The sequence below is a fragment of the Phocoena phocoena genome, chromosome 7 (genome assembly GCF_963924675.1).
Source record: "Phocoena phocoena chromosome 7, mPhoPho1.1, whole genome shotgun sequence".
Classification (NCBI taxonomy): Eukaryota; Metazoa; Chordata; class Mammalia; order Artiodactyla; family Phocoenidae; genus Phocoena; species Phocoena phocoena.
The window spans coordinates 42,645,312-42,655,333 of NC_089225.1; positions in this window are offsets into that span (position 1 = coordinate 42,645,312).

Genomic DNA, 10,022 nt, shown 5'->3' on the forward strand with positions numbered 1-10,022 from the left:
CAAAGGGGCTGTTCCCTCTCCCTCCTGGGGAATGCAGCCCTGCACCAGTGGGCTGTGACCCCACGCAGTTAGAAGCCCCTATATGTGGTCACAGACCCAGCAAAAGCCAGGACGATGGGGGAGGGGGCATCCGTCAGTGAAGGGCTGGGGGTTTACTGACAGGTAATTTAGCTCATTCCTCCTCAGTTCAACAGGCTGTATCCTAGGCACTACCGAGATGAGTAAGACACTAGCCCTTGCCCACCAGGAGCTCTTAGGCCAAAGGGAAGTTGGCAAGCCAACAAACCAATATGGAAAGTTTAGAAATGGCTCAGTGCGGGGCGAGGGATGTGCTGGGGATGAGGTCATGTACAGGAAAAAAAAAAAATGTGCTAGCTGTGGAGGTCAATGACTCCCATGCAGATCTTTAATGAACAGACTTTAATTGAGCTTTTTATTTTGGAAATTTCAAACTTACAAACACGTTGAGTGAATATCATACTGAACTGTCAGGTACGCATCACAGAACTTCAACAATGCAGCCAATCTTGTTTATGCGTAACACCCCCCTCCACCTCCCACTGCCACTGTTTCTCCCTCTCCCCTCTTTTCTTCTGGATTATTGTAGAGCAAATCCCAAACCTTAAATAATTTCATCTAGAAATACTTCAGTATGTTACCCCAAGAGATAAGTGCTCACGTGTACATGAGTGTGCACTCACACTCTCTCTTTTTCTCTCTCTCTCTGTCTCTGTCTCTCTCTAAATTGAATTTTACAAATATGGTGGAGCAAAAGGGAGTATGGTTTACATAAATAAACCATCCAAGAATCTTTCACCATAAAAAGGAGACTGGCTAGCCACAAGAGCCAGAAACAAAAACCAAAACACTACAGAGAGAGAGAGAGCAAGAGAGAGAATGCTGAGACAGGAACAGCCACAGAAATGACTGCTGTGGAATTTGAGAAAACAGTGAGAAGTGGAACTTCTGGAGGGAAAGTAGAAAATTAAGATGACATGCAGTTGTCAGGGGTTAAGGAGAGGTACAGGAAGGAAACAATAGGGAAATTAGTTCTTGTTGAGGTAAAGGATAAAGAGAACACTTAAAGATAGCTAGTTCCGAGGTCACTCAGATTAAAAAAAAAAAACAGGGTATGATAGGAATAAAGGAGGGTAAATAAATGGCAGTAAAAATTAAAGTCGATTTATTCAACAAACATCGGTCAAGTTCCTCCTGTACGATAGGCTTTCTTCTGTTGGAACCCAAGTCCAAAGAGGCTATGGCATTTGTACATATTATGTTTTAAAATGAATGTCTAGGGCTTCCCTGGTGGCACAGTGGTTAAGAATCTGCCTACTAATGCAGGGGACACAGGTTCAAGCTCTGGTCCGGGAAGATCCCACATGCCATGGAGCAAATAAACCTGTGTGCCACAACTACTGAGCCCATGTGCCACAACTACTGAGCCCACGTGCCACAACTACGGAAGCTGGCACACCTAGAGCCCGTACTCTGCAACAAGAGAAGCCACCGCAGTGAGAAGTCCGCGCACCGCAACGAAGAGTAGCCCCCGCTCGCTGCAACTAGAGAAAGGCCACGCGCAGCAACGAAGACCCAATGCAGCCAAAATTTAATTAATTAATTAAAAAATGAAATGAATGTCTAGATGTCAGCAGGAACTGCCACTCCCTTCAAGTAAGATTAGCTCAGATGCCCATCCTGCCTCTACTGGATGTTCAAAGCCCTCCCGATGGTATCTGTGAGCCTCTAGGGGGTTACATTGTCATGGTCACTTCTGATTTCCAATAGATTTGTTCATTACTTGCTGTCCCCATATCCTACCACCCTGCTCTTGGCTTGGGACTTAGCCCTTTTCCACGATAAGCCTTACCAAAGATTTGGCATAGATTTACATCACAGGAACCAGACAGCTTCCAATAGAGTATTAGATAGCCCCACTCACTTCTCACTCTCCCGCAACCTGGATTTTGTTCACTGCTCATCGCACCCTCGGCAGTCTCCTATTCCTCACACCATCTTCCTGGATGCTTTCCATCTCTCCCACTCTCCCTTTCCTCACTCTTCTCCTCTCCCCCTCCTCCTGATTTCTATTCCATCCCAAATCAGCAATTAGTATTTCTGTAGTTGTCTCGACTCCAGAAAAACTACATCCTTAGGGAGTCACCTTACCCCCAAATCATCTCCCTGCCTCCAGCAAGTCTGACATCAACTCTCAGGAGGTCAACATTTTCATCCAGATACAACAGAATGGATGAATAATCGATCAATTAATCAGTTAATTAGAAAAAGCAAAGTGACAGAGAACCCGAGCCAAGAAAAATGAAGCGCCAAAGGAAAGCGGAAAACTTGCAAAGGAAACATTAGAAGACTAAAAGAAAACACACACACACACACACACACACACACACACACACATGACTAAGGTAAGCAGCGCTTTAACTAAATGAGTACAGTATTTCGTGAAATCCTCACAACAATCATGAGGGATGGTAGCTATCATCCCATTTTATAGATGAGAAAAATAAGTCTCATGGAAGTTAAGAGATTCCCCAAGATTTTACAGCTTGTTAAGTGGTGGAACTTCTCTGGGAATCTTGCCATCTCAAATCTAGCACTGTCTCCATTACCCCATAAGAACACAGGCTGGAGCTAAAGCTTAGAAATCTCCGCAAAGAGAGGATCTGAATGTAACTTGGGCTTAAGAAATAGAGCTGAATTTGAAGAGAGAAATCGGTGTATGAAAGGACTGCTTGGGGACTAATCAAGTTCCTCAGTGGGAGAAGAGCCACCTAAGTTCAGGTTTCCAGATTTTTGTTTAAAAGTTTGGAAAGGTCATGGAAGTCAACCAGGTTGGGAGAAAAGATACAGTTTTTAGATCTGAACCCTCAAAAGAAAGAATGAAAGCTAAAAAAGGAAAATGTGCACAGGATGCCTCTCCGGTGTGCAGAAAAGGCATGAGGCTGGGGGAGATGTCACATGCATCTTGGGAAAGGAGCTGGGGCAGTGGCTAAACAAAAGGTGACCCCTTCAGTGAAGTATTTGTTATCAGCCCATAAGAGGTAGATACAGAGATGTGAGTGTCTTCTATAAGAGCTTTCCAAATCAATCTGAATAATTGCAAAAGCGTATTTGGATGCCCTGTGTGCCCACTTTATCAGCAGGTGTTAAACAAGACCTCAGGCACAAGTTTGCGCTGGCGTTTTCAACCTCAGTCTCACTGGGGTCAATCATATCACTACTATAATTATCAGAGACCTATGAGAAAAGAAAAAAAAAAGGAAGCCTTACCACATAAATGTTCATCGTGAACAAAAGTTTTAGGATAGTTTGAAAAGAATGTGAGAGAATTAATTCTTCATAGACTTGCTAAAGTCAGGAAACTACCCATACTAGCCAGAACCATATCTGTATTAAAACAGCAATTTATCATAAATAAAATAACTTAGATCAATACTGTAGGTCAAGAGAATTTTTCTTTTTTTAAAAAAAAAGGTCCATCAATTATTCAAGTTTAAAAGTTACTAGATTAGAGAGAGGGAGATTTATTTAGCTGTCCATGCTAGCTAGCCATCTGAATATAGTAGAATTGAGTATCACAAGAAAAACGCTAGAGGTCATAAAATTGAAGAGAAAGATTTTATCACTTCTATTCATGCAATGATTGCGGTTGAAATTAATTTCTTAAAACATAGGGAATTGGGTAGAGAAGTGAAGAACCAAAGTAGTGCTTCCCTTTAAAGATTTCAGAAAAGTGAAACATTTTTTAATGACATAAAGAGAGCTCTCCAAAGAAATACAGCCAAAGATTTTCAAGAGTAAAATAGATATTGTCACAAAGGCATTTAAGGGAGAGCACAGACAGCTAAAATCAAGGTAAAGACACTGGGGCAGGAACAGTGAAATCAAAGAATAGATAAAACAGAATGGAGACGATGAGAGCAGAAAAAGGTCACAGAAGAATAAAACTACTCCCTCTGAAAGCTAAAGAAGAGAGAGGATTGCTGCAAAATTAAAATGGGCAGAATAATGCACCAAAAGAGAGTCTAGAGATAATGGAAGGGTTTAACCAGACTCATCAAGTGTAAGGAAAGATTGAGCAATGAGCTTGGCTGTGGGCTGATGAAGAAACAAGCCATCCGACAGAGGATATCATGGGTCAAGTGGTTCTAAGAGAGGCAGATTTTGAAGCAAGGACACACTTCTGGGTCTGGCCGACGTGCTGCTCAGTTCTCCCAAGCTTTTAAAAACCTAGCCAGCTGCACTTTTCCACAGCATACACTTGAGAGGAAGGTGAAGTGACCTGTACCGTGAAACAAGGAGCCAGTGATCATTTAAAAAGGAAAGAGGGCAGATGTTGGGAACTAGACACCACTCTCTTTATAAGGACAGAATAGGGAACATAGGGACTTCCCTGGTGGCACAGTGGTTAAGAATATACTTGCCAGTGCAGAGGACACGGGTTTGATTCCTGGTCCGGAAAGATCCCACATGCCGCGGAGCAACAAAGTCCATGTGCCACAGTTACTGAGCCTGCGCTCTACAGCCCACGAGCCACGACTACTGAGCTTGCATGGCACAACTACTGAAGCCCGCACGCCTAGAGCCTGTGCTCTGCAACAAGAGAAGCCACCGCAATGAGAAGCCCACGCACTGGAATGAAGAGTAGCCCCCGCTCACCACAACTAGAGAAAACCCACACACAGCCCACAACTAGAGAAAGCCCACAACTAGAGAAAGCCTGCGCACAGCAACGAAGACCCAACACAGCCAGAAATAAATAAATAAATAATAAATAAATAAAAAAAAAAAAAGAATAGGAGGCTTTTGTAGGAAATTTTCCATTGCATAGCAGAATGCTCAACAAAGTAAAACAAAATTTTCAGCCATTATTTCTACAAATAAAATTTATGCCCCTCTCTCTCTCTTCTCCTTCTGGGAGCCCTATAATGCAAATGTTAGTCTGTTTGATGTTGTCCCATACGTTCCTTAAGCTATCTTCAATTTTTTTTTAAAATAAATAAATTTATTTATTTATTTTTGGCTTCATTGGGTCTTCGTTGCTGTGCACAGGCTTTCTCTAGTTGCGGCGAGCGGGGGCTACTCTTCATTGCGATGCATAGTCTTCTTGTTGTGGTGGCTTCTCTTGTTGCGGAGCACGGGCTCTAGGCATACCAGCTTCAGTAGTTGTGGCACACAGGATCAGTAGTCGTGGCTCGTGGGCTCTAGAGTGCAGGCTCGGTAGTTGTGGTGCACAGGCTTAGTTGCTCCGTGGCATGTGGGATCTACCCAGACCAGGGCTTGAACCCGTGTCCCCTGCATCGGCAGGCAGATTCTTAACCACTGTGCCACCAGAGAAGTCCCTAAATTCTTTTTTCTATTTGCTACTTTGATTGGGTGGGTTCCATGCCTTGTCTTCAAGTTCACTGATTCGTTCTTCTTCATCTAATCTGCTTTTGAACCCCTCTAGTGTATTTTTCAGTTCTATTATTGTCTTCTCCAGCTCTGTGACTTCAATTGGTACTGTCTTATATTTTCCCTCTCTTTGTTCCATCACTGTATTCTTTCATTCTTCTCCCCAGTTCAGTGAGCAATTTTATGACGTTACTTTGAACTCTTTATCAGATAAATGACATCTGTTTCATTAAGGTTTTTTTTCTGAGGTTTTATCTTGTTCTTTCCTTTGGGAAATATTCTTCTGTTTCTTCATTTTGCTTGACTCTCTGTTTTGGTTTCTATGCAGTAGATTAAAAAAACCCACCTCTTCCAGTCTTGAAGGAGAGGCCTCCTGTAGGAGATGAATCTTGTCATTCACCCCTACCCTAGCTCATAGTTGTCTCTCAGACTTTGGTAATTATTTAAGCAGCCTGTTATGTTTTCAGTAGCTCCCAGTATTTGAGGATGTGTCGAGACTTCAGTGTTCAAAAGGGGAGGCTCTCAGCACCTAGATTCAGGCTGACTGAAAGCCAGACTTTCAGCGAACAGCTTTGAAAAGTATACAAGGGGGCTTCCCTGGTGGCACAGTGGTTGAGAGTCCGCCTGCCGACGCAGGGGACACGGGTTCGTGCCCCGCTCCGGGAAGATCCCACATGCCGCGGAGGGGCTGGGCCCGTGAGCCGTGGCCGCTGAGCCTGCGCGTCCGGAGCCTGTGCTCCGCAGCGGGAGAGGCCACAACAGTGAGAGGCCCGCGTACCGCAAAAAAAAAAAAAAAAAGTATACAAAATATGCAATCCTGTAGGACCACAAGCATAAGCCCTGCTGGCCACCACAGACAGGCAATCTGGATGTATCCTCTGGGCATCAGTCACGAATATAGGGGCTCCAGACAAGTATATAAGTTCTTCTCTGGATGATACCAGCAAGCTGGAGTGAGGCCAAGATCACATCTACAGCCTACATTCCTTGAGAGCAGCTCTGTAGGCTACTAGATGTGTGCCCAACACAAAGCCTGCCCCTCAGGCCAGAGCTCCAGCACAGGCAAAGAGGCCTCCTTCACAGAAGGATGGTGGGGAGTGACCCAGTCTGCTGTCTGTACAGTATCCTGCGGGTGGCAGCCTGCCAGGAATCATCACTCCAGTTCCTGCAGGACCCAGGAACACAAGCCCCTCTGGCCACCAGAGCAAGGCAATCAAGGTGCATTCCCTGGGCAATTACTACAAAACCTGGGGCAACAGACATAAAAACCAGGGTGCCAGATGCATGCAAATCTCCCCTTTAGGGAAGGAACACTGGTGCTTTGAAGCATAACAGAGGGAGAGTGCAAAGATAGCACTTTCCTCTAAGGTCTCTGGAAAGGATTAGAGTCAACCCCTAGATGCATGTTTAATTAGAAGCCTGACCCTCAGGCCACAGCTATTATAATTACCTAACAGGTATCCTTCACAGGAAGACCAAACTCCTGGGTCTGGGTCTGTGTCCATGAAGACATGAGAGTACCTAGTATAGGCAGGGAAATGGCAAACAACTCAGTGCCACTAGAATTCAAGGCAGGGAATAGCAGAAGATGTGGCTGGAGAGGGAGGGCTCTTGTATGGTCTGCCAAGGAGCTGGGACTTGACTCTGGGTGGTTGTTAAAGGAAGGAGCTTTGGCATGTTTGCCTTTTAGAAGGCTCATCTTCCTCTTGACTTTGATATGGAGGATGGTTTGGAGGAGGGGATCAGTCCATAGGCAGAGAGACATAAGGGTGGAGAGGAGGAAGCATATTTGAAAAAGGTTTGGACAACAAACTCTGTAGGGTTGGATGGTTATTGGTTATGGGTGGGAGGAGGCCAGGGAGACCCATGGGTTCTGAGTTGCGTGACTCAGGGAATGGTGGTTCCATTGAATGAAACAGGGAAACACAGAAGGAGGAGGGAGACGGTGATGAGTTCTTTTTGGGTCACGTTGAATTGAAGATAGCAGGCAGATGACTATGACTGATGATCAGAGGAGAGTTCTGATGTTAGAGCTATAGATTTGGGCATTGTATTAGGGTCCCGAGGCTGCTGTAACAACTTACCACAAAGCTAATGGCTTAAAACCATACAACTTTTTTCTTACAGTTTTAGCAGTCAGAGGTCTAAAATCAGTCTGGCTGGGCTAACGTCAAGGTGTCAGCAGGGCTGGTTCCTTCTGGTGGCTGTAGGAGAGAATACTTTCCTTGCCTTTCCTGCTTCTAGAGGCCACCTACATTTCTTGGCTGGTGGCCCCTCCTCCATCTTCAAAGCCACAAGTGTGGCATCTTGCTTCAATGTGTGTGGCATCACATTGGTTTCTTCTGCTATAGTCAAGTCTCCCTCTGCCTCCCTTTTATAAGGATACTTGTGATTACACTGGGTCCACACAGATAATCCAGAATAATCTTTGTATCACAAGATCCTTAACTTAATCACATCTGCAAAGTCCCTTTTGCCAAAAAAGGTAACATTCACAAGTTCCAAAGGTTAGAACCTGGATATATTGAGGGGCCATTATTCATCCTACTATATGTGTTGTTGGCATTAATTTCACGAGAGTCTGTACAATCAGTGGGATGGATGTGTATGGAGAGAAGAGCATTAGATCAAGAAGGGAGCACTGGGAACATCAAAGTTAAAGGAGTGAATGTTGGAAGAAGGAACCCAAAGGAGTTGGAGAAGGAAGTCTGACCAAGAAGGGCAGTACCAGGAAAGAGCTAGTGTCAGGGAGATGGGAGAGCCTAGAGTAATAGGGAGGAGGGAGTAGTCAAGAGCTGCAGGTGAAGCTGGATAAACCATGTGGAGGTCCCTGGGTATCTTCTCCATCAGTGGAGTACAGGGATAGAAAACAGATGGCAGTGGGTAGTAGTAATGGGCAATAAGGAAAGGTGGGGACGAAGTGAGAGAGTAGCACTGACATATATACACTACTAAATGTGAAATAGATAGCTAGTGGGAAGCAGCCGCATAGCACAGGGAGATCAACTTGGTGCTTTGTGACCACCTAGAGGGGTGGGTTAGGGAGGGTGGGAGGGAGACGCAAGAGGGAAGGGATATGGGGATATATGTATACGTATAGCTAACTCACTTTGTTATAAAGCAGAAATGAACACACCATTGTAAAGCAATTATATTCCAATAAAGACGTTAAAAAGAAAAAGAGAGCGAGGGAAGGAAAAACTGATGGCAGCTAGAAAGCAGTGCAGACTCAGTGGAAGTTATTTTGTTTTATTCTACTTTGTTTCTAAAACAATGTGAGTCTGGAGTATGCTTGTGGGCTGAACAGAAAGAGCCCAAAGATGGGAGAGGCTAAATATTTGTGCAGGAGTGGGAGTACCTGATAGAATGAGGTCCCAAAATAGGCTGAAGGATATGAACTCCAAAAGCACAGATAAACAAAATTTGAAATAGGCCTATCCTTTGATCCAGCTTCTAGGAATTTATCTTACAAAAAAATCTTATGAAAATGCTTACATAGGAGGAAAAAATGTACAAGATTCTTCAAAGGCAGAAGATGTACAAGAGTGTTCAAGGCAACATTGCTTATAACAGGGAAAACTGGAAACAACTTACTTGTCTATCAGCAAAGGATTAGTTAAGCTCTGGAGTTGAGAATAGCTTTAAAATCTTAGAGTGGAAAGGTTTCCCTGTGTATGATATGATTTACAGACATCATAAAGAAAGGTATTACAGAATAGATAATAAAATATACAGTTTCTATAGACCCCATAATCAAGAATATACTTGAAAAAAAACATTTCTAGTCTACCTAATATATAAAGAATTCCTTCAAATGCATTTTTAAATGACAGCCTAACAGGAAAATGGTCAAAAGCTATAAACTAGCATTTCAGAGAAAAAAATCAAATAGCTAATAAATATATACTTTTTGTAATCAGTGTCATTAGAGATGAGAGATATGCAATGAGATACCATCATTTTGCCTATAAGATCAACAAAAATTAGAAAGATTGTTATCTGTTGTTGGTAAGTTTATGGAGAAAAGGACATTCTCAAACAGGGTTGATGGAATTTAAATATATACAAGTTTTATAGAGAAATTTGGTAGTATTTATCAAAATATTTAATGTACCTGACTTTTAACTTAGCAATTCCACTTCTAAGAATCTATCTTATAGAAATACTCTATACATACACAAGAAATTATGAACAAGTATGTGTTTTACTGGTTCATACATTTTTACTTGCCTGGAATGGTGAAAATTTGGACATGACCTGAATGTCCAATACAAGAAGAGCAGCTAAATACATCTATAATACGTGTATAATGGAATACTGGGCAGCTATTCAAAAGAAAGAATTAGATCTAGATGTAGTAAATTATATGGAAGTAGGTTTATAATATTTAAGTAAACAAGCAAAAATAAAATAGCTTAATTCCAGGTATAGCATGATTCCATTTTTGGAAACAAAATCTATTTCTGGGCTTCCCTGGTGGTGCAGTGGTTGGGAGTCCGCCTCCCGATGCAGGGGACGCGGGTTCGTGCCCCGGTCCGGGAAGATCCCACATGCCGCGGAGCGGCTGGGCCCGTGAGCCATGGCCGCTGAGCCTGTGCGTCCGGAGCCTG